General features: G+C 39.1%; 1 pseudogene; it reads left to right on the top strand.

The window, feature by feature from the left end:
- Positions 1-22,990, top strand: part of LOC129690816 (60S ribosomal protein L15-like) — a 29,538-nt pseudogene extending 6,548 nt beyond the window's left edge.
- The last annotated feature ends 347 nt before the right edge of the window (positions 22,991-23,337 follow it).

Raw genomic sequence — 23,337 nt, 5'->3', positions numbered from 1 at the left:
TCTGACAGCTGAAACTGCTTATTAGGACATGTCTCCTTCCCTTAAACTGCGAGAGATTTGCTCTTCACAAGCAAGATGTGATAGCATGCTCTCTATCTAAACTTTGTTTTTTTTTTCCCCCTCAGTATGGGTTTTTGGACATTATGACAAATGTTTGATCAATTTAAAAGAAGAGCAGACAAATCCCTAAATATCTGAACTATGCCAGTGAATTCGCAGAAGTGACTTTTGTATACTTATTGTCAAAAATAGTTTCTTTGCACCTAGTACTTTGATGTTATTTTTTGAATTCCTTTCATTATGATCCAATTCAGTGTTGCCTGAGCTACTTGTCTGAGCTTCCATGAGGCCCCTGCCAGGGAAGCAGGAAAGAATGCACTGATTAGGTTCTGTGGGTTGGAGGGAAACTTGTCTGAAGCATTAGAAACAGGCTCGCTCCCTCTTCTGCCTGTTTTTGGTACCCTTGTCTGCCTACTGGGTTGCCTTGTGCAGGCTTAATATGAGGGGAGGTCCCTAATCTGAGGTCCCTAATCTGCAACTAGATGTACCATGTTTTGTTGATATCACTGGGAGACCTGTTCTTTACTGAAGGAAAATAGAGGAGGCCTAGGTGTGGAGGAAGAGGGGAAAGAAGTGAGGAGGGGCAGAGGGAGGGAGAAGAAACTGTGGTAGGAGTAATATATGAGAGAATAAATTAATTGGAAAAAAAACAAGAAAACTTGGATGTCACTTGGTCAAATCTCTCAATCTGGCACTTAAAGAAGTTTAAGTCTTCTATTTTTCCTGATTAAAGGTTCAGGTGATAGCACAATGCTGAACTCAATACCTATTCTCTCTCTCTCTCTCTTGCTATGAAGAAACACCATGACAAAAAAGCAAGTTAGGAGAAAAGGATATATTTGGCTTACACTTCCAGTCCATAGTCTACCACTGGAGGAAGTCAGGACAGGAACTCCAGCTGGGCTGGGACCTCAAGGATGCAAATGTTATGGAGGGGTGCTGCTTACTAGCTTGCTCCTCATATCTTGCTCAGTCTGCTTTCTTATAGAACCCCAGATCATCAGCCCAGGTATGGCACCACCCACAATAGGCTGTGCACTCCCCCACTGATCACTAGTTGAGAAAATGCCTTACAGCTGGATCTCATGGAGGCATTTCCTTAACTGAGGCTCCTTCCTCTCTGATGACTCTAGATTGTTTCAAGTTGACACACAAAATCAGCCAGTACAGTGAGATACAAGGAGACTGTATTGTCTAAGGTTATACTGCAAGCAAATGGCAGAATCCAAAGCAGATGCCAGAAGCTTCAATCCAGAGCTTGCCCCTGGTAGCATGCATAGGCCCTGTGTGTGGATTGTGAAAATCAACTGTACTTTGATCTAGCAGGAAAGACCAGTGTTCAATGCCAGCTTAAGCTCTCCTTCCCTATCTGCTTTCAGCACTGCACCATGTTCTGGTATACACCTACTGGGCATGTGAATAGGGATGGAGTATGGCAGAAATGCCATCATGTTCTCACCATATTCCTGAGAGAAAAATTGACCTATCTGGAGTGTTTATTTTTCTCTCTCTCCATCATCTGAACAGAGGGAATTCAGTATTATTCAGTTGTGAAATTCTACATAATTTAACCTAATAATTTATATCTTCCCTTTGTCCCATTCATAATGGACAAACACTCAGAGATTTCACCCCAGCTTCTCTTGCTTCAGTATACTGACGTCTATTCACTATCATTTTACAACAATAAGCTAATGAGTAACACTATGTCTACTTTCATTTGTTTATTTTGCTTTTTTAAATACAAAAGACATCAATTTTTATATAGCCTAAGGAACATACACTTCACAAAGGAATATAGCACACACATTCCATTTGCTTTCACAGCTCCTGCCCTCTCTTGTCTCTCTCCTACCTCTGTCATCCTCCTTGCCCTCTACTGGTCCATTTCCCACATTCATGCCTTCTTGTTTGTTTTGTGACCCACTGATTTTAACAAGGAGCCTTTGTGTGGCCAAGGGTTTGGAACTATCCATTCTTATCTGGTGGGCTCACTGTTTGATACACAACCAAGACAATGACTGTCCCTCCTTCATCAGTTGCCAATAGGTTAGTAGGAATAGGTAGCCTTATGGGCCCTTGGATGATTGGCTCTTGACAGATCAAGTCTTGTACAGGCCTAGTGCAAGCAACTATGGTTGCTAAGAGAGAACATATTTGCAGCAGCTTTGCCAATGCCTAGAGACCTTTCCTGACCTTCACAGCTAGCACATTCTTTCCGTTCTATTCACCATTGTTCTCTGAACTTTAGAAGAAATAGTACAACCCAGTAATTGTTTAATAACAATGTTGTTTCATTGCCACGAGCTTGTGTATTTCCTATGATTTCTCTCACTGTTAACTCCTAGATTTATACCATTGTGGTCAGAGAGAATACAAAAAGTTATTTTAATGCCCTTAGATTTGTTGAGACTATTTCTGTGTCTAAGGTATGTGGTCAGTTTTAGAGCATGTCCCATAGAATTCTGGGCAGATTTTTTTTTTCTGTAGTATTTGAAAGTATTGCAGATGTCTCTTGGTATTTGCTTTTACATTTGCTTGGTGTCACTTAGCTCAGATGTTTCTCTAGTCAATATATATTTTTTTGTAGCCCAGATTGTCCTGTCTATTGGTGAGTTTTATTAATGTGTTGGTATTAATTTGTGACTTTATACCTAGTACTCTTTGTTTTATGAAACAGGGTACACCTGCATTTGGTGCATTATTGTTTAGAATGGCTTGATGTATTCTTCTCATAATCAGTAGGAAGTGACTTCATTGCCTTCACTGTTGGATGGTTTGAAGTCTATTTTTTCAGATATCAGAACAGAAACTCCTTCTTCTCTCCTGGTTTTTCAAGTACCTTTGCTCATCCTTGTAAACTGTGTCTTTTAAGGCTGTCCCACAGACTACATTTGTTCCCTTCACATATTTTTAAAAACTTAAATAGACTATAGCTGGATGATCTAATTTCTCTACGTTATACTCAAGCCCTGGTTTTCTATCCTCCATATGGCCTGTTCTGTTGGTAAGGCTTTCTGCCAAGCCTCTCCTTTAGCTTACTGAATTTTCATCTCTGATCTTTTTTCAGTTTGGTTTTACTTCAGTCTTTCTCTTTGCTGAATTTTATTTCTATCCCATGAATTGACTTCCTTATTTCATTCAGTTTGTGTTTTTTGGGAATTCATTCAGAAGATTATTCATATTCTCTTTTTAATTCATCCATGTATTTATTTGTGCCCTTTCTGAAATATTCGAACACATGTGTAATCATTATTTTGAATTCTTTGTCTGGAATTTCATCTAAGTCATTGTTTTTAGTAGCCATTAATATGGGTTTGTTAATTTGTGAAGGAGACATTTTGTCTTGGTTTGTCACTAGTGCTTTTATGATTATGTGGAATAAGCTTTTTTCTTTTTTTTTGTTAATTACAGTTTATTCCCTTTGTATCCCACCTGTAGCTCCCACCCTCTTCTCTTTCCATTCCCACCCTCCCTCCCTCTTCTCCACCAAGGCCCCTCCCCCAGTCCATTGACAAGGGAGGGAATTAGCTTTTTAAAGACTTCTGTCTCACTCAAATTGAGTGAGTGCTTTTTGTCCATGCTTTGTTTTCTTGCTTGGTGGATCTTGGCTAGGTTCAGAGGAGCTTCAACTTGATTGTGGAAAGACTTGTTTAATTGAATGGAGTACTTGAAGGTGATCTTGGTTCTGGGTTGGGGCAAGGTCTCACAAACCATAAACAGTACCCCGGTGCAGGATTGACCGGGGGAGGAGATGATTTTATGTATCCCCTGCTCTTTAGAAATGAGGTCTGTAAAGTGTGGGAGTGCATGGTTGAAGCTGGAGATCCTGTAACCTCTAACTTCACAAACTGAGATATATGTAGAACTTTGTGTGTACGCTACAAGTGTGGGTGGATCATATCCTCTCCCTTCCCTGGTCAGGAGTGTCCAGGGCAGAGCTGTTTCCTGTGGGAAGGTGTAGAGTTTGGGCTCCTTTGGCTTCATCAGATGGGTGCATATGAGAAAAGTTGCTTGTGGCTTATCTGAGTGGGAAGAGTATGCTGAGTGGTAAAAGTGTGTCCAAAGGCAAGAGGCAGAAAACCAGATCATATCTGTTTGTGACTGGTGTTCCTGGCATGTTAGAGCTGAGCAAGATGGCCTCTTTTCTCTCTGAAATTGATGTTGAAGGGGAAGTAGGATCTGAAGGCAGAGTGTCCAGAAACCCATATCTTGTATGTGCTGAATACTACTGAGATAGGAGAAGGGAGACATATGGTCCAGAGGAAGGAGGTCTGAGGACCACTTACCTAATTGGTCTGGCAGTTGACAGTGAGCAGGAAGCATGTGTCAGAGGAAGGACCCCTTACCCATCAAGACCAGGTGCTGGTGTGAGACAAAACTGTGAATCCACTGATGTTCATTTTGAGGGTTTTAAATATAACTTAGTTTTTGTCTCTTCCTACAAATTTGTGGTAGATTCTCATCAGTATACAGGAAGAATAAAGGGATGTGTACACTGTGTAAAATAAGTATGTTTTATTTTAGAGAGAATTATTAAAAAGCAAGAGGCTAATAAGATGGTTAGCAAGACCTGGGATATTTAGCATGTGTAAATCACTTAGGATTTCAATGAAGCACTATGAAATCTTCATTAGTGTTTTCCTTCTCTTTGTGTCACTGTGACTACAATGACAGAAACAACTTGAGAAAGGTGTTTATTTGGCTCAGAGTTTCAGAGATATTTCGACCCATCACAGTGCAGAAGGCATGGCATTGTGCAAATCTTTGGGTATGAAAGTGGGAGGATGAGTTGAATGTATTCAACGATGCCAACCAGGCAGGAATTAAGAGCAGGTAATTCAAGGATCCAACCCTAATGACCAACTTCTGCTGTCCAGTCCATTTTGTACAGGCCTCCCAACTTCTGAGGGATGAAACATGTGCCTTTGGGGGATATTGTAGACTGAAGCCATAATAACCACCAGGTTCCAGCCCTGTGTCTGTACAGCAACAGTTTAAGAAAGACTGTAATGCACAATAAAACATTGCAGACACAGAAACAGGAGCAGCTCTTCTCAGAAGAAATACTGGCATCATAGAAAAATAATCAAGCAGGCAGAAACTGAAAAGAGGGTGGTAAGAAAATGTTACAGGCATATTTGGAAGGAAAATGTGGTTGCACCTCTCCACAACAGAGGACACTACACATGAAATCATACTACTTGTCGCTAAATTAGAAAATGTGGCAAGTGTATATATATATATATACTAGAGAGGAGGGTGGAAAGGTTTTTACAAATAGGTCAGCAAATCTTCCAAAATGCTGGATTATTGAGGTGAACATGAAGACTCCACTTGAAAGTGTCTCCTGAATCCCAGGCAAAACATACAAATTATCCCTAAGATTGTTCAAATGAACATGCTCACAAGAATGTGTGCATCAATTTCAGGGGGACCATTTCTGTATTCAGGGTTCTAGGCCTCTATCAAGATATGGCATTTTAGCAAGAAGATGACTTATATGCTGATACAGCAATTCTTCCTTTGATTAACTCAATGTCAATTGATGTGCAACTTCAAATATATCTTCAGTCATTTGAGATAATAAATCACCCATGTGATACCATATTTTCTGTCTTAGAGATCAGTGTTAAATATCTTGGGAATAATCTTAGACTTCTACATTTCACATATATTGTAAAGAAAGCAGGCATAATAATAGTAACAATTAATAATTATGACTTTCCTAGATTCAATGTGAAATAGTGGTAGATTATCTCCTGAATGGGATATTTCAACTTAAAAATTATAATAGACAAAACTTATTGGAAGATAGAGACTTTTAGCAGGCTAATACATTATTAATTCCACATCTCACTTTTTTGGAACTCATGAGATATAATTTAGAGGCTACTGTTGGACAAACAAATATCTTAGGCATAAAGCCTAAGCAGAAAAGAAAAAAAAAAACTCAAATGCAAAAAAGGAAAGGAAGAGAAGGCATTCAATTATAGTAAACAAATCTCAACTGCTAGGAAAGGAAAAGGCCTAAGCAAAGCAGCATTTTAAATAGTCAGAGGCTCAGGTGATTGTTCCTGTGAGATTCAGCAGAGCATGAGAGGGAGAAGAAATGTTGGAAGCACAGTTTCACACTGCTAACTAGAATGCATCTGAAAGCATAACCCAGACAAGAGTAATTTAAAGGGAAAGTGACAGTAAGAAAACTTGAGGGATTCACACATGAAACTTATTCTTTGGGACATTGGATCTGAAGTTGTGGCAGCAGCAGCAGCAGCAACAGCAGCAGCAGCAGTAGCAGCAGCAGCAGCAGCAACAGAGCCAGCATCATCGCCACCACCGCCACCATCAGCAGTGGCATTACAGTATGACATGTGTGACTTTTCTGATTTTTTAAAAATGATTTAGCAGCTCAGTGTCCAAGGGGGTTCCCTAATAATGGGAACAGAGACTGTCTCTGACAAGAACTCAGTGGCCTGCTCTTTGATCAACTTCCCCTGAGTGTGTGAGAGGGTAGTCTTGCCAGGTCACAGAGGAAGACAATGAAGCCTGTCCTGATGAGACCTGAGAGACAAGGATCAGATGAAAAGGGAGGAGGACCTCCCCTATCAGTAGATTGGGGGAGGGGCACATGTGAGGAAGTGAGAGGGAGGGTGGGATTGGGAGGGAAAGAGGGAGGGAGCTACAGGTGGGATACAAAGTGAATAAATTGTAATTAATAAAAATAAAAAATATTAAAAATTATTTTATAGCAATGTTTCATTATTTTTATTTAATTTTTAAATTCTTTTAAAGCATAGGTTCTCAACCTGTGCGTCACAATCTCTTTAGGGGTCATATATCAGTTATCTGATATATGATATTTCAAATCTGATATTTACGTTATGATTTATAGCAATAGCAAAATTAAAGTTATTTTATGGTTGCAGGTCACCACAACAAGAGAAATTGTATTAAATGCTCACAGCATTAGGAAGGTTGAGAACCACTGCTTTATTAAAGTGTCATACATGTATATAATGAGTTATATTTGTTTGGATGCTATCTACCTTCTCTAATCCTCTTCTCAAATTCTTTTGAAGTTTTATTTATTTTTTTTCCAAAGAAGATCCCCCAGACTGCCATGTCTTTTATTTTGATGTCTGTGAGCTACTGAATTAAATTAGGGTTGCTTTCATGAGCGTGAGTGCAAGGTCATTGGGACATGGGCAACTTATCAGTGGCTACAATATTAAGAAAAATGAAAATGCTTTTCTCGGCAATCATCAACTGCTATTAGTTCAATGGGGATGGATGATACCTAATTGCCGTTTCCCAACATTCATGGTTAAATACTGTCAGGTTCAATCTTGTAAAGGTTTTGCATGGTATTCACAACTCCAGAGAGTTTGTGAGTGATAGGAGAGGTCATAGACGTTAGAGAAAAACCTACTACTAAAGCTTTCCCAAACCAGTTTACTTCGTAACTGCATTCTAAATACCATCTTTATACTCACAGACGAACATAGCTCTCACCCTTCGTTAAAAAGATAGTGACTATTACAGAGATCTGCGGCTTTTCAAAATGTAGAGCATATTACTGTGGTGTGCCCAGCCCCAACAGATACATCTATAATATGACATCTATTCCCAAGGCTCAGAGAACAGGAAGATGGTGGGATGGAAGGATTATAAGAGTCAGAAGACTAGAATATCTGCTGTGAGCCAGTGTCTTCTACATATGACAGGGACATAACATCTGTGAAATCTCAACAGTATGGTTGTTCGAAAATGACCTGAACAAAGAAAATTCCCTCTGACATGCTGAACTAAATTGGAGAAAGGTACTACAGGATGCTGAGACAGTGAGACTCCGTTTTCTTTGAGGATGAAATAGCTGATAGGTTATCTAATCTCAAGTAGTTACCTCAAGCACATATACATAGGAGCAATACTAAATGGACTAGGTAGCTCTGTGTATGTGCATTTGTGTATGTGTCTGTGTGTAAAACTAATAATTAAAGAAAAAGAGGTTATAAATTTGAGAGAAAAGTGGGAGGTGTGGGTGGGTTTGGAGTGGCTAGAGGAAGGTATGGAAATTAGTTAAATACAGTATTCATGTATGAAATTATATTTAAATAACTCATTTTAAAAATGCTAGGGAAAAGGCTTCTTTCTAAATGATGTCTTTCTTTACAGGAAGGAATTTCACTGAATTAAATCTCTTGACTCTCCTCTATTCCTTTCACCCGGGCTCATTTTTACCTCTGCACAGCAGGACTGGTCTTTTTGGCAGGTAAGTGTTGTACTTTGATTATGAAATGTCCCACATAAACTCATTTGTCGGAGCACGTGGTCCACACCTGGCGGTGCTGTTCTGAAAGGCTGTGAAACCTTCCTGCAGGAGGAAGTGGGTCACCAGGAGTTCTCGTGAGGTGTTGTAGCCTGGTCACACTTTGTCTGCTCTCTGCTTCCTGTCTTAGCTTGGTTATCATCAGGTATTTGGCCACAGCGATGAGAAAAGCAGCCAATATAAAAAGTTTGTGAACCAAACTGACATTCAGCTGATACTCCTGCTTCTAGCCATTGTCATTTTGTGTTTCTCTTTTTGGCTTTATATCACTACTTGTCTATCACTCTAACCCCATTTATATTTCCAATCTCCATAGCACCTGGGTGCCTTGGTAATCAGCTTTTATATTTTCACAGGAAGCAGATTCAGGGAGGCAAAGGAAGTGTCAGTGCTAAGTGAATCGTGAGCTCTAGCATGTATGTCTGAAATGGTTTGGAATATTACATTTTTCAAAAAGGAGATCTAAGATTTTGAGAATTCTTTTGCATCTAAGTTTTTCAGTTGGATACTTCCCCTTGTGATCACACAGAGGTGATTATATGACAAAGAGATAAATCTGCCTCACTTTAACAACACTGCAGAAGGTAAGCCTGCACTTCAGGGTCTAACTTTATAGTTCTTATGGTAGTAAGGAGGGAGAGAAGAAGAAAGCAAACAGCATTCAGAGAATCCTATGCATCATATACAAATTACTTCGTGCTTTACGACTTTTATATAAATTGAAAATTATGTTAAAATAAAAAGAAATTAAGAAAAAAAACATCTTTCTAGACACAAAGATATTCTCTGTAATATGTTAGGGAAAACTGTGCTTCCATAAATAACTCTGGGTTATTTATGGAAGCATGTAAGGAGTCTTATCCATGCATCAGGTTACAGAGGTCTAGTTTAAGAGATCTTGAATTTCTATTGAACATGATACCTAAGGAGAAAGAACACTGGAGTTGTTGGAAAGTAAGTGTGAGACTATTTTTCATTATGTGTTTTCCATTTCATTTTGTGACACTACCATCCTCCCCTTACCATGCTTAATCACCTGGTTAAAAACATCTGTACATATTTCTTCATCAACCATCTAACTTATTTCTGCAAACTTTCTCTGTGGGGTCTTATAGATTCGCTTACACTTACCACTGCCTTCATTTCTCATGAGTGCAAATTCAGCCATCTCCTAGGAGCTTACCTATTCTCATGCTTCCTTTTCTTCTGTTCAGCAATGTTCTAAAATATGAACCTGTAATTAATGTTACTACACAAAAATCACATGATTCTATGATAACTTGCTATGTACGTGTAGAACAAAAGTAGGTCTGTATATCTCACTCTGAACAAATGGATAAGAAACTTGAGTATAAGACCTGAGACTTGGAAACTGTCAGAAGAAAATATATACATAAAATACCTCTACAAATGGTCCTTTCTAAAAGGGGCTCTGACAGCACAAAAAATTAACCTCGGTAATTGAAAAATGGTAGTAAATGAAATGAAATTTCTCCTGAATAGGTAGAAATTAATCACTCAAATGTAGAGATAGAATACAGAATGGGAAAAAAGTCTTTGCCATATTAAACTTCAGATAGGGTACTACTATCTAGAATACATTATTAACAGCAGACTTTAAGTATCAAGTCATTCAAACAATAAATAAGCCATTGACCCAAACTGGTAGTTCTCAAAAGAACGAAGAGAAATGACAAACAAATACTTGAAAAATGCTTAACATCCTTAGCTTTTCAGAGAATTGCAAATAAAAGAATGCTTCTTGCTTCTGTTACCACAGTCAGAATAGTTGTCATCAAGAAAACAAAGGACTACAAATTCAGAGCATATCCATATCAGACCTCCTTTCCCAAGACTCAGAGATCATCCTGGAAGATATAGGATGAACAATTGTAAGAGACAGAGGTAGCGGGGGACTAGAAGAAGACAGCCTTCCGGATACCACGGGGTTGTTGCACATGAAAATTCAAAGTGGCCGTGACAACTCACACAAGACCTACACAAGCTTCAGCTTCACAACATCCCAGGGTACTCAGAGGAGTTGGACAAAGTCCTACCCTAGATAAGAAGCTATTGATGGTTGACAGCTGCGAGGAAGGGGACAATTACTTTTGTGCAAGAGTGTTGCCCCAGTAGGTCAGACCACGGTCCAGTGGATGGTCACACACCCAAGAATGAATAGGTAGCACAAAGGTTACTTGATTCATTTCTGTTGTTTTGTTTTTGTTTTTTAATGAAGATATGAACTTAGTTGGGCATGGAACCGGGTTGCTTCTGGAAGAAGTTGAATGAGATGATTACTATGACCAAAATGCATTGTACAAAATGTTCAAAGAACTATTAAAAAATATAAAAAATTGTAGGGATGAAAAACCCTTACATCCTGCTGGTGGAATTGTAAACAGGTTCACTGTACATTCACTAACTGTGAATGTAAGTGTAGTGGTTCCTAAAAAACAACAACAACGAAAACAACTAACCATAGATTATGTGACCTACCTAGCCACACCACTCACAAGTATATACCTGGTAGACTCCAAGACATCATGCCATGATATACTTGCAAATATATGTTCACTGCTGCAGTATTCACAACAGCTAGGAAATGGAATCCACTGGATATCCACTAACAGATAACTGGACAAATTGAATATGGTACATATACGTAATAAAATTTTATGTGTGTAAAGAAAAATAAAGTCATGTGTTATGTTATCCTCTTTCTTCTCCTCTCTCTTCCTCCTTGGGGATTTCTCCCTCTCCTTTCATGGAACCTATTCCACTTTCATAACTACATACACATTCAAATATGTATGTGTATATGTATATATGTATGAACATTTAAGTTTAGACTCCTCATAAAATGTCTATGTGTATGGCTAATTTCACTTATCATAGTGATTTTCTACCATTTGCTTGAAAATTTCACTATTAATGATGTTTTGCTACGCTTGCAGACAGAAGTCTAGCATATCTGTCATCTGAGATGCATCATCCGGCAGCTGGTGGAGACAGATGCAGAGACCCAAGGCCAAGCAAAGGGCTGAGCTTGGGGAATGTTATGAAAGAGTAGGAGGAAGGATGGAGGGAGTCAGAGGGGTCAACGACACCACAAGAAGACCTACAGGGTAATCTAACTTGAGCCTGTGTGGGCTCACAGAGATGGAACCACCAACCAAAGAACATACATGGACTGAATCTAGGCCTCCTAGGGTTTCCGAACAATAAGAGTAGGGACTGTCTCTGACTCTGTTACATGCTGCTGGGTCACTTTCCTCTAGCTCAGCTGCCTTGTCACTCCCCATTGGGGAAGGATGTGCTTAGTCCTGCTGTGACTTGAGATGCCAGGGTGGATTGGTACCGACTGGGGCCTCCCCTTCTCTGTAGAAAGAAGATGGGGCAGTGAAAGAAGGGGGTTGTGAGGGTGGGACTGGGGGAAGAGGAGGGAGGGGCTGGGAGTGGGATTTAAAGTGATTAAATAAATAAGTAAATGGAGAAAAAAGTATTAAGCACAGAATGTATAACTGTCTTTCTTCTTTCTAGACCTTTACACAGAATGGTATCTTTGACTGAAGGAAGAATACTTAAACAGAAATGATAGTGTTTAGTTAGACCTAGATTAGTTCCAATGAAATGTTTTCCCACCTCCCTGGATTGAGCGGAGTGATAATAAAGGCTCCGGCCTTGAGGTGGTTGACTGCAGGACTCTTCAGAAGGTGAATGAGTCCAGGAAGTAGAAGTCAGCCTCATAGATGCACTTGTCCCAGGCTGTCACAGAACCAACAGTTTTCTACTTGGGTATTAGAATGGCCCAAGCGACGACTTCTGATTAGTGGTGCTGTTCTGCCTTTGTCAATGAACAAGAGGATTACATATGACAGGTACCTAAATAGGTGGCATTAGGGAGTAAATGCTAAGGACAAGGGCTCCGCCAAAACATGTATCCAATTTCAATAATATATACCCTGTAGAATTTTAGTGATATAATAAATTACTCCCCGCTCATAATTTTAGCGTTTTGCTTAGAGGTTTTGCATCACAAGACACTTGTTTCTCAATCAGTACACATTTTTTTTGTGTGTCCATGTCTAAGGGGTTCTATCTTCTTTAGACTGAACCAAATTACAGAAAACTTAAAAAGGTATTGCATATATAAATTTCTATGTTTGCTGTTCTACCTCCCATGTGCATATGATACCGGTTTCCAAGAACCCACAGTCTATTTTCAGATGTTGGCTGCTGGACCACACAATTTTTAGAACAGTGGCATATAATGTGAGAAACACATAAATAAGCTTGGCCGCTAACTTGAAAAGGCTGGATAAATTCCAGTCCTTCCATTTTATGGATTCATAAGTGAAGTTCAGTAGAGATTGAGGAAAGGCTGACCTTCCTGTAGAAGTGACATGAGGGTGCTGGTTTCCTGCCTCCTCATAGGCCAGGGTCTTTTTATGGGCTGCAATGGTAGAACTGGGACTTCTCATCTAACTTAAATGTATACTTCTACATACTTAATCTCTATTTGCCAATAGTTAGAGTTCATCCCAACCAGGCTGTGAAAGACTTGTTACACTTTCTTTGGTCTCAAGCCTGAAGTGAAGTTGAAGACCTACATTTCTAGAAAGTTTTCTGTTGTGGACGTTATTATTATTGGCCCAAGAAAGAACTTTAAGAATTGTTGTTCTAGGTGTCTCTTGTATAAAAAGAACTGAGTTTGTTTGAGGTGGGGGACAGAGGAAGAAAGATGAACTGTGTAGACAACTCCTAGACCAGTTGCCACTGCTTCAGGAGGTATTACAGGATCATTCAGTGTGGATGGCTTTTATGGCTCCCCAGGTGTCCTCAGACTCAGATTCATGTGCTTTGTCTCCGCTCGCCACTGTAGAATTTGAGGCTTGTGGAGGCTAGAGTTGTGTCTGCATAATTCATAGCTGCATTTGAAGTTCTAATATCAAACAAAGTATACAATGAGGGCTAGTGATTGAGTTCCTGACTAGAGAAGGGAAGCATGTGTTGAAAATGGGTTTCCACTTATATGGTTATTTCTCACTGGATGGACTTTTCATTGAAGTCACACTTAAGGCATTTTTACCACTCTTCTCTTAGCCTTAATCAAGAGAGGATGCATAAGTATGGGACACGGAAGAGTATAATAATTCTATGTTCTTAGGAACCTGCCTATCCATAAGAATCAAGAACCAGTGCACTATGCTCTGGCTTTTAGAAAGTATCTACTCTAGGGAGACCATAGGCCAGTGTTCAGAGTTAGGAAAATTTTTCTTAGTATATGTCATGCTATTTTCTCATTTCAATTTTTATCAATAATAAAAAATACTTGTGGCTTAATGTTTTAACTAGTTCAGAACATGGGTAGAGAGAAGTGGCTATTAATAACCCCTCAAATCTACGATAAGATAAGGTGTGAAATTTTTATTTCTAATTTGGAAGTAGCATAACACTTAATATAGAACTTTTGAAAAATTTCTTGCAAGAATCTAACATTATCAGATTCAGCAATCTGGAAAACATTTCTTGAGTATCTGCTCAGTTCAAAGGAAACCTTTGAACTTCAATTTGAAACCTTCAATTTGAAACCTTGAGCATATCAAGATGAGAAAGTAATTCCATGTCTGTGAGAAATGACAGTCTATAAAGGAAGATATATATAACAATTTCCATACACAAGCATTTTGATGGTGAGGGCTTTCATAGGGGATTAAACAGCATGCAATACAGTTTAGAGGAAGAAGAAAGTAATCAGAGATAAACGCCTTGGGATAATTTGTAGAATGTGAGACATGTTGTCTGGGTCTTAAAGAATCATATACATTAGGGTACACATGAGGAACTACTCTGTAGGATGCTAGGGAGGGTGGCATAGGAAGATGCCTGAATTTGGATTCTTAGAATAAAGTAGTAAAAGGCTTTGTAAATGTTCATTATGAGGTCCTATCTAGACTGAGGGCTGACCATGGCAACTGTTTATTAAAGAAATTATAGGACAGCAGTTGGCATAGGGTGAACTGAGAGGAGAACTCTCCTGTCTGAACTGATGTGAAGATTTTCTACCCTTTTAAGTCTTCTAAAACCTAAAATCAGTCTTCACATAATGATGTCACCCTCTTCTCCCAATGTCCTTATCTAGACCACACTTGATTATTTTATGTAGTCCCCAGCTTAAAGTAAATTCTTTAGATTTACTTATCTTTTTATTTTATTTTATTTTATTTTATTTTATTTTATTTTATTTTATTTTATTTTATTTTATTTTATTTTATTTTATTTTATGTGTATGAATGTTTTGCCTGGATTATATGTATGTACACCACATGTATGTCTTGTGCCCATACAAGTCAAAGTAATAAGCTTAGTTCCCGAGAACCAGAATAGCAGATGGTTGTGAGCTACCATATGAGTGCTGTGAACCAGTCCTGGGTCTTGTAAAAGCACATCAAATACCCTTAACCACTAATTCATTTCTCTAGCTCCAAGACCACAACTTTTTACCAAATCGTTCGCTTCTGAATACTTCATGTAAGTAGGATAAGGACGCTTTAACATATAAAGGTGCTATTGAATATGCTCCTTATTATTGAGTAGGGGAAAGTACATATTTCTCTGGTTTACCATCACCCATAACTTCTCAAAGTTCACGATGATGTGTCAATACAAAGATTTAAAAAGTGATGAGTCATAGGACTTTTATGTGACACGATTACACAGGTGACAACAGACAGGCGTCCAGCATACATTTTGATTTGAATTGCTTAGCATCCTCCATGGATGGGCACTGGATGTTGTCTTACATAATATTTTCCCTGTTTATTTTCTCTCCATTCCTTCGGTGCTTAATTTAGATGAGGACAGAGGCCTAAATAATTTCAATGAGAAAGTAACCAAATTAAGCACTCTGTGCCAGCATCATTTCTATCAACAACAATTGGCCACAAAAGCTAATATAAACAGTAAATCTTAAGCAAAAGACATGCAAGACACTTTTTATGTTACTTTTCTTTCATGTATTTGAATAAGGCACTCTTTCCTTTGGATATTAAATAGAAGTTTGGAGCCTTCTCTCCAAGGAGAAAAGAGAATGAAGGAAACATAATAAATAGTTGTCCCAAGCAATAGAGGTAAACATTGAAGGGATTTCTTCTATACTGTTTTTGTAGCAAATAAGAAGCCAGAGATAGTCCAAGATTTAGGGTCTAGGCATTAATACTTTCCTGTTATGGTTTGAATATGGACTTTATGTATTGTAGTTAGATTTCATCTAGAAGGTACAGTAAATCTGAAAAATATCTTTCATGTTTTATTTTTATTTTTTTTGTCCTACTATATACTGTCTTATTGACCCTTTGTTCGACTTGAGAAATGATTCTAGCACAGTGTCTTTAATTTGGCTACATTTTGCACTTATTTTCCATGAAAACTGTGTCCTTAGATACAGTGCCTAGCTCTGGAGTTTTAGAACCAGGTGAGGGGTGAAAGCAATGTTGGGTTAGTCTGTGAAATACTGAGTATTGAGTCAAAGTACTTCTAGCAAATGCATCCAGACTTTAGGGAATGTTTTATTATGCCAATTAGCCTTCCGAATGCTATTCTTAAGACCCTATGCAGACAAAAATTAGAGAAATAAATCAGGTAGTCCAGGAGGGTGAGTCTGAGAATGGAACTGGAAGGTCAAAGTCGGCTTTGTGAAGAGAAAGTCTATAATCAACAGAGCACTCTTGAAGGGCATCTTTGAAGCTAGACTGGGCTGACAACTCCAAGAGCCATAGAGGGCTTTTAGGACCAAGCTGAGGAGTTTGAGGCTCACAGTAATAAATGGACTTTGATGATTTTAGTTTTACAGGGAACTGGTTATAACATAATTTTCTAGAATGACCCAACTCTGATACAAGATTAGTCTGGTATTCACACTCAGCCTGTATACCTGTGAGATCTCTGGCATCCAGGTGCTCCACATGGGTAACATGTTTATGGGGCATGAGAAGGAATTGTTGAGGTAGAGTGTAGGCATGTGAAGTTTAGTGCCCCAGGGTCAAAGAATATGCACAGTCTGTGTCTAGATCCATAAAAGGAGCTGACATTGTATTAGAGGTAATTTTCTCTGAATGAAGGGCAGCGTTGGCTACATGTATGAATAACTCTTCTGAGACAGAAAGTACTGAAAACATTTATCACTTGATCCTTTCATGTGATTTACAGAAGAATCATGTAATTGGTTGAGTAAACAGAATGTCAAATTATAAAACATATGTTTATTTAGGAGGAAACAGAGGGACATAAAAGAGGACCCACTTGGCTACAAAGAGAGTTCCCTTTGGGAGAGGGAGTTCCATTGCAACCAATTCTGATAGGAACACTGCTGTCCTTCAAGAGACTACACACACACACACACACACACACACACACACACACAGAGAGAGAGAGAGAGAGAGAGAGAGAGACCCTTTTAAAGCAATTATATAAAAACAAAAAATCAAAAGTCATCTACAATGCAGAAAACATCTTTCACATTTTTTTTTGGTCTTTAATTTGTAATTTTGTGGCAGAAAGCTTTACTGAAAGAATCATGGCTGACTGATGATAAAGAATTTTTAAGGAATGTGTGGATCCTCACTGTTGTCAAGAAAAGATACAGCAAGACAAAAAACACATAAATGGGTGGATTATTTTTTTTATAAAATTTATTTATCATTGAACTTTTTTCTCCCCTTTATACTGTATTTCAATGGTCACTAATCAAGGCTGATAATTTCTGCTTAATGTCTATTGGAACAGTGTGTCAGCTTCTGTATACTGTGATCCTACTGTGTGCAAATAATGCTGCATAATTTGAAGAGAGAATAAGATATGGTTTCTACCTCCAGAACACTCAGAAATAAATAAGAGGTCAATAAACATGACTCATTTGTGATAGTTACAATAAGTCTGAGGCTGAGCTGAGGGGAAAGGTGGAGAGACACTTTGTTCTGGGTTTCCAGACATGATTTCTACCAGGGAATGATACTTCATGTGTGATTTATGACATGCCATAAAGTACAGGTAAGATAAAAAAAAAACATAGGGAAAAGAAGAGCATTCTAGGTAGCAAAATATATTGAAAAATAAGACTTTATTAATGAATACATTCCACCAATACTTATTAAAGATCTAGACATGGCACCTGGCACAAGGGATACAGAAATAAATGAAATGAACACAGGCAGTGTTATTTTTAGACTCTCTTCTCTGTGCCTCCAAGATATTGTACTTACATATTTCTTGCCTTTCTCTCCTGGATTTCTAATTTGATTGACATTTTCTTTAAATAAATATGGATTGTTCAAATCTCTATGAGGAAAATATTGAGTCTTTTCATGCTATGAGTACATCACATCACAATGAGGTCATTGTTTGGTAGTGCATTTTGTTCATTATTTTGAAAGCTGTTTTTTTTTTTTTCTGTCTTGTGGATTAATGATCTCCTTTTCTCAAGCTAAAATGGTTGTTGTGACTTTGGAGACACAGAGCAATTAGAAGCTCCTCCTTCTCAGCTGCCTGGAGAGATGTCCTGATTTTTGTGCTGTCATAGATAATTCTGCCACAGTCAAGATAAAGCAGTGTCTGAAATGACAACATAAGCCCTCTGCCCCCTCTGGCAGATATAATCATAGACTCACTTCTGCACGGAGAGCAATGAATGCTACTCTTCCTTTGTTTCTGATTCCCTCCCATCCCTCTATCATGGGTCTTCAGTGTACACATGGCAAATCAAGATCCTGTGGTCCCGTGGAGTACAAGTACCATGTCTGCCAATCATTACATACATTCATTTCCCTCCGTTTGTCTTTCTGAAGTCAAGTCAAAGAGGTCTGGGCAAGGAAACACAATAAAATGAAAATTTCATTCTCCCAGACTCTTGATGGTCAACAGTTGAACTAATTTTTCAGAACAAATTGAATAGATGTGATATAAGTCCAGGTGAATGCGTGACCAGGGTGTTTATTAGCATATCTTGGTATTTGTCAATCACAATGTCTTCCATAGCAGTGCTGTCTTTCCTCTCCACCCCCACATGAGGGAAAGGCTCCCATCTGCCTCTCCTCTGTCGTTATTGTGACCTTGGAACTAGTCCTAGAGGCCTCCCTGACACAGTGCCTTAAGTACTGAGAAGCATTCCACTAATAATCTGCAGTTGGCTTCCTTCATCTGTCACATTATCATTATCTTGTGCCTTCTAATACGACATGGATGCTGCTGACATTTCCCTGGATTCAGACACAATTTACTAATACTTACCAGAACAAATTAGTTTGAAACTAGAAAAGATGATTGAATGACTACTTTAGGAGAACTAGTATCCATTTAGACCCTACTATGTGCTAGCCTCTTGCATGAATGTATTTAACTTTTGCATATTCATACAAGTTTTACACAAACCATTTATTTAGCCCTCAGTACATTCCTTAAACAAGTATGCTTTTTTATTATAGTTACCCAGAGGCTCTATGCTGTAGTTATGTTCTCTCAGTTGACAGACTCCAATCTATTTAAAAGTGTCGTAACTAAAGAAAGGAACGGGAACAGGTATGTGTGTGTTCATACGACATACAGGCATGTCTTATGAGATGTATAAGTCCAGCCTCAAAAGGTGTGTATGCATGGATAGAATGTGTACAGCTTTGGCATAACAATTCCTGTTTACCAGGGTGGTATTGCAGTAATAGAAGTATATATAGCAATGATTAGCTTCTTTAACTGTGGATCTGGATGATAACATATGCCTGTGTGTGCACACACGTGTGCGTATCTATATGTACATGTGTGTATCCACAAGCTATTCTGCCTACCACCTACCTGTCTCACATCAACACATTGTCTTTTCTATGTCCTGCTGAGAGAGGGCTTTTGATTTATAGGTTGTTGCTAAATTTCTCAATTTTACCAGTATTTGCCTTAAGCCTCTCTTTTCAGATATTTGCATTAAGGAATTAAAAATAAATCCAATGGGAACACACATGGGTTTTTAATTTTCTGAGGTTCCCTAAGGCAGGAGTTGCTACTGGGGGAGAACTAGATTTTAATTTCTTTTCAAGGCTTGGATTCTATGTATCTAGTTCTGAGAAATTACAGAACACCGGAGGCTGGTCCCCCAAATATCTGATGTCTTCTTAGTCTTCTTCCTCCTCTATCTGACCTAGGTGATAAAGATGAAAAGTCTAGAAACCCAGAACTTGAGGAGACCTGGGAAATCTTTTTTGAATAATACTTGCTTTAATGGCCTGGCACCTAAGTTCCTAAGAAGAAAAGTGACCTGCACAAGACACACACCTGCAAAGTGAGGGAGTGTATAGTAACCCATCTCTTACTTCATCCTCAAAAGATGCAGAGTACAATTGAAGTTCATTTTTACATTGTTCTCATGGTCCTCTTGATGGGAGCACAGGGGCCTTCAGGTCATTGAGTCCTATCCTTTAGGACTCTGGACATTTCAGTCTTTGCTCAAGGAATCTGACTGAGCCATCTCTCCTTTCAGATGCAATTTCTCTGAGCCATGGCTCATCTGTGTTTCTCTCTTTCTTCATAGACAAAATATGGGTTGAACTTGAGGGAAGGAAACATTTTATAGTACTGAGGTGTGATTCTTATATACTTGCTAATGAATAGATGTAATGCGTAATTGATACCGAAGACACATGTGACCTGAAGTCACAGGACTCAGTTTTCTTTTACATCTGTTTAGATGCTTGAGCTTCCTATGCCTTAAACACACTGAGAACACTTACAGCCTCTTTGCATTTGTACACCGCTACTACTGGTGCACTCTTTGCACTAGAACTCTGCTCCCTGAAAACGGAAGAGCATGTTAGCTACTGTTCAGTTTCTGTTATCGAATACCATGACCAAAAGCAACTTTTTATATAAGGACTTATTTTGTCATACGTTGAGAAAGAGAGAGTGCATATTGGTGGGGATGACATGGTAGCAAGCAGTTGAAGCAGGGAGACATCACATCTTAGCCACACACGGGAAGCAGAGAGAATAGCAAGTGGGGCGAGGCACATAGCTTTAAACCCCACCCCCCAGTGCCATACTTCCCCTAGCAAGTCTCAACCTCCTAAAAGTTCCACAATTTTCTCAAACTGTGGCAACAACTTGGAACCGTGTGTTCAAATACATAGGGCTATGAGGGACATTTCTTACTCAAACCTCCTCAGAGCATCACCTCTTTGATGTCATCAAGTACTTGCCTGACTGCCTGACTTAAAACTAATCCATGCTGTTCCAAAATGTCTTATTTACAAACCTGTGATTGTTACATCAATGGCAGTTCTTACATCACATTTTACTAATATCCACCTTTATCTTCCATATTTTATTCACATTTGTGTATATAGTCTGTCTTCCTTTAAAAGGCTAAGGACTCCATGGCAGCAGAGTTTTTGTGTGTCTTATTACTTTGTTGCTTTCATCATGGTTATTAAAAGACATAGTCTGTAAGGTGTTCAGTAAGTGTTTATTAAATGTGTGTGTGAGGAAAATATATAAATAAATGCCATAATTACTTTATTATACTATGATATGTTTCATTTTCCTTAGTGTCCCAAATCTCAAGAATTCCTCTGCATTGAGAGGGTTGGCCTGCCTGGTTAGTATTGCTGTCTGCCACCACCATGAAAAATTTTGTGGAATTCTATTTCAGGCTTCACTAATGGTAGGAAGAAGGCATTTCCATTTACTCATACTTGGTTCTTCAAAAGGATGGTTTCAAGGAGCCTGAGGTCTAGGGAAACCATGAAGTGCTCTTGTTCTATAAATATCATCATTCTTTGGGCCTTTAATCCCTTTAAAGCAGCATTGCCCAGCTTTGGCAGTTTCTGGTTGGAGGAACATTAGCATCAAGAAGGTTTTACAGGAGTCCTGGCATCAACCAGAGACAACAAAGTCTAACAAAGAAGACAAAGAGAGAATCTCTGACGTTAGAAATAGGACAGGGATCCAGTTGTTCAGAGCCAGCACAGAAGAAACACTTGGTTAAAGAAACAGATGAGGCAGTTCAGTGACTGAATTACAAACTCAGAACAGACTATAGGTGCTTTGAATTCCTGCATCATCTCCTTATATCCTGTTATATGAGGGACCCCAGGATACAGTGAGACACAGAGCATGCTGGTTGGCTGCATATTGCGTAAGTTAATGGAAGATGGTGGGCATGATTGCTTCCAGGCTGTGGGGGGATAAAAGAGTTCCTTTCATGCTTTTCTCATCTCTAAGGAGAGGCACTTTCTGGAACATTTTTATGTGACTGCCCACATCTCTCTTATCCATTGGAGAGGATGATGATATTTCCTAATAATCATCAGGTTGACAGGATCACAGAAAGGGCAAATCTCTGAGCATGTGTTTGAGCAATTTTCTAGATTGGATTAATTGAGGTGAAAAGACTCACCCTTGAATGTGGCCAGCCCTAATTTCTAGGCTGGAGACCCAAACTTCATAAAGGGAAAGAGTTATTGACCACAAACATTGCTGTCCTCGCCCTCTAAATGAAAACTCAGTGTGATTAGCTGCCTTGTGATACTGCTGACATAATGTTGATATGAAGGGTGTGCTTCAAACTGTGAGCCAAAACAAATTCTTTCTTTAGTTGCTTATGTTGGGTATTATGATCATAATGAAGAAACAACAAAAACAGCAAAGTGTTTCTAAAGAAGTGGGTCTATAGCTATAATAACCTGGAGTATATGCTTTATGGGCCTTTGGAACTAGTTTGATTGAAGTAATACGAAAGAGTTTGGATCACTGGGATAGGAAAGCCCCAGAATTTTGAAAGCAGGGCTTAATGGTCCATTCTGATAGGAGTTTAGAGGACAGGATACCAAGACAAATTAGTACAGTAGAGGCCCAGCTCATGAGGTTACAGAAGGGAGCAATGACTCTATCAAAAATTGAGATAGAAGGCTTCTAGCTTTCCTCTGGCAGCTGCCACTAGGTGAGCTAAGGTGGGCACATACAAATATTTCCAGGAGCTGTGGAGGAAGAAACAGTCTGAAGAGATGCACCTTCTTCTGAGACTCTGCTGCTCGCAAGTGCCACCAGACCAGCTTTCTGCACTGCACAGGGCTCCCCACTCCACTTGGCAGGGGATAAAAGGCCAACCAAGGTTATGTCATTTACAGGATTCGTGTCCAAAGTGGTGGCTGTAAACACACAGTTCCTAAGGGTGCAGCTTAGAAAAAGTCTGTCCACCATAGTGTTAACCAGGAAAAAAATGCCAGAAGCCTTCAGCCTGTTGCCAAGGAGCCAGCTGGAAACCACTGTGGGGCTTTGAGAGTCCTGAATTCTTACTGGGTTGGTGAAGATTCCACATATAATTTTTTTGAGGTTATCGTCATTGATCCATTCCATAAAGCTATAAGAAGAACTCCTAACACCAGTGGATCACCAAACCAATCCACAAACACAGAGAGATGTGTTGGCTGACATTTGCTGGCTGGAAGAGCCTTCCCTTCACTTTGGAAAGGGCCACACATTCCGACACACTTTCACCATGCAGCCTGGAGAAGGTACAATACTCTCCAATTCCACCGTTACCTACTAAGAGAATAGAACCGTTAAAGGGAAACCTGATATTCTGTGCTGAGAAAATAATAGGACAAGACCCAATCCGTGGAAGGTTCTGTCTTGTCAAAATGCTAATCCATGTGAGGGAGCCTTAACTTCTAAAGCCAGGGACTATCTTATATGTGGGATGATAATCATACCAGGAAGCCTGGACTATGGACTGTTTACTGAGGAAAGCTGATTTCATGGAGTGTAGCAGTCCCCAAAAAGAGGTTGCATGTGCTATAGGCAGCAAAGCTCAAGTGTAGAGTTACCTAGGCCGGTGGAGCCCAGATGATTACCTCAGAAACCCCAGATGCTGAACATGGAGCTTTGGACTTGCTGTTTGTCTG

This window comes from Psammomys obesus, unplaced genomic scaffold (assembly GCF_907164565.1).
Source record: "Psammomys obesus unplaced genomic scaffold, mPsaObe1.curated_primary_1811, whole genome shotgun sequence".
Taxonomy (NCBI): Eukaryota; Metazoa; Chordata; class Mammalia; order Rodentia; family Muridae; genus Psammomys; species Psammomys obesus.
Note: the sequence above shows the minus strand (reverse complement) of the source record. Positions and strands in the feature narration are given on the sequence as shown.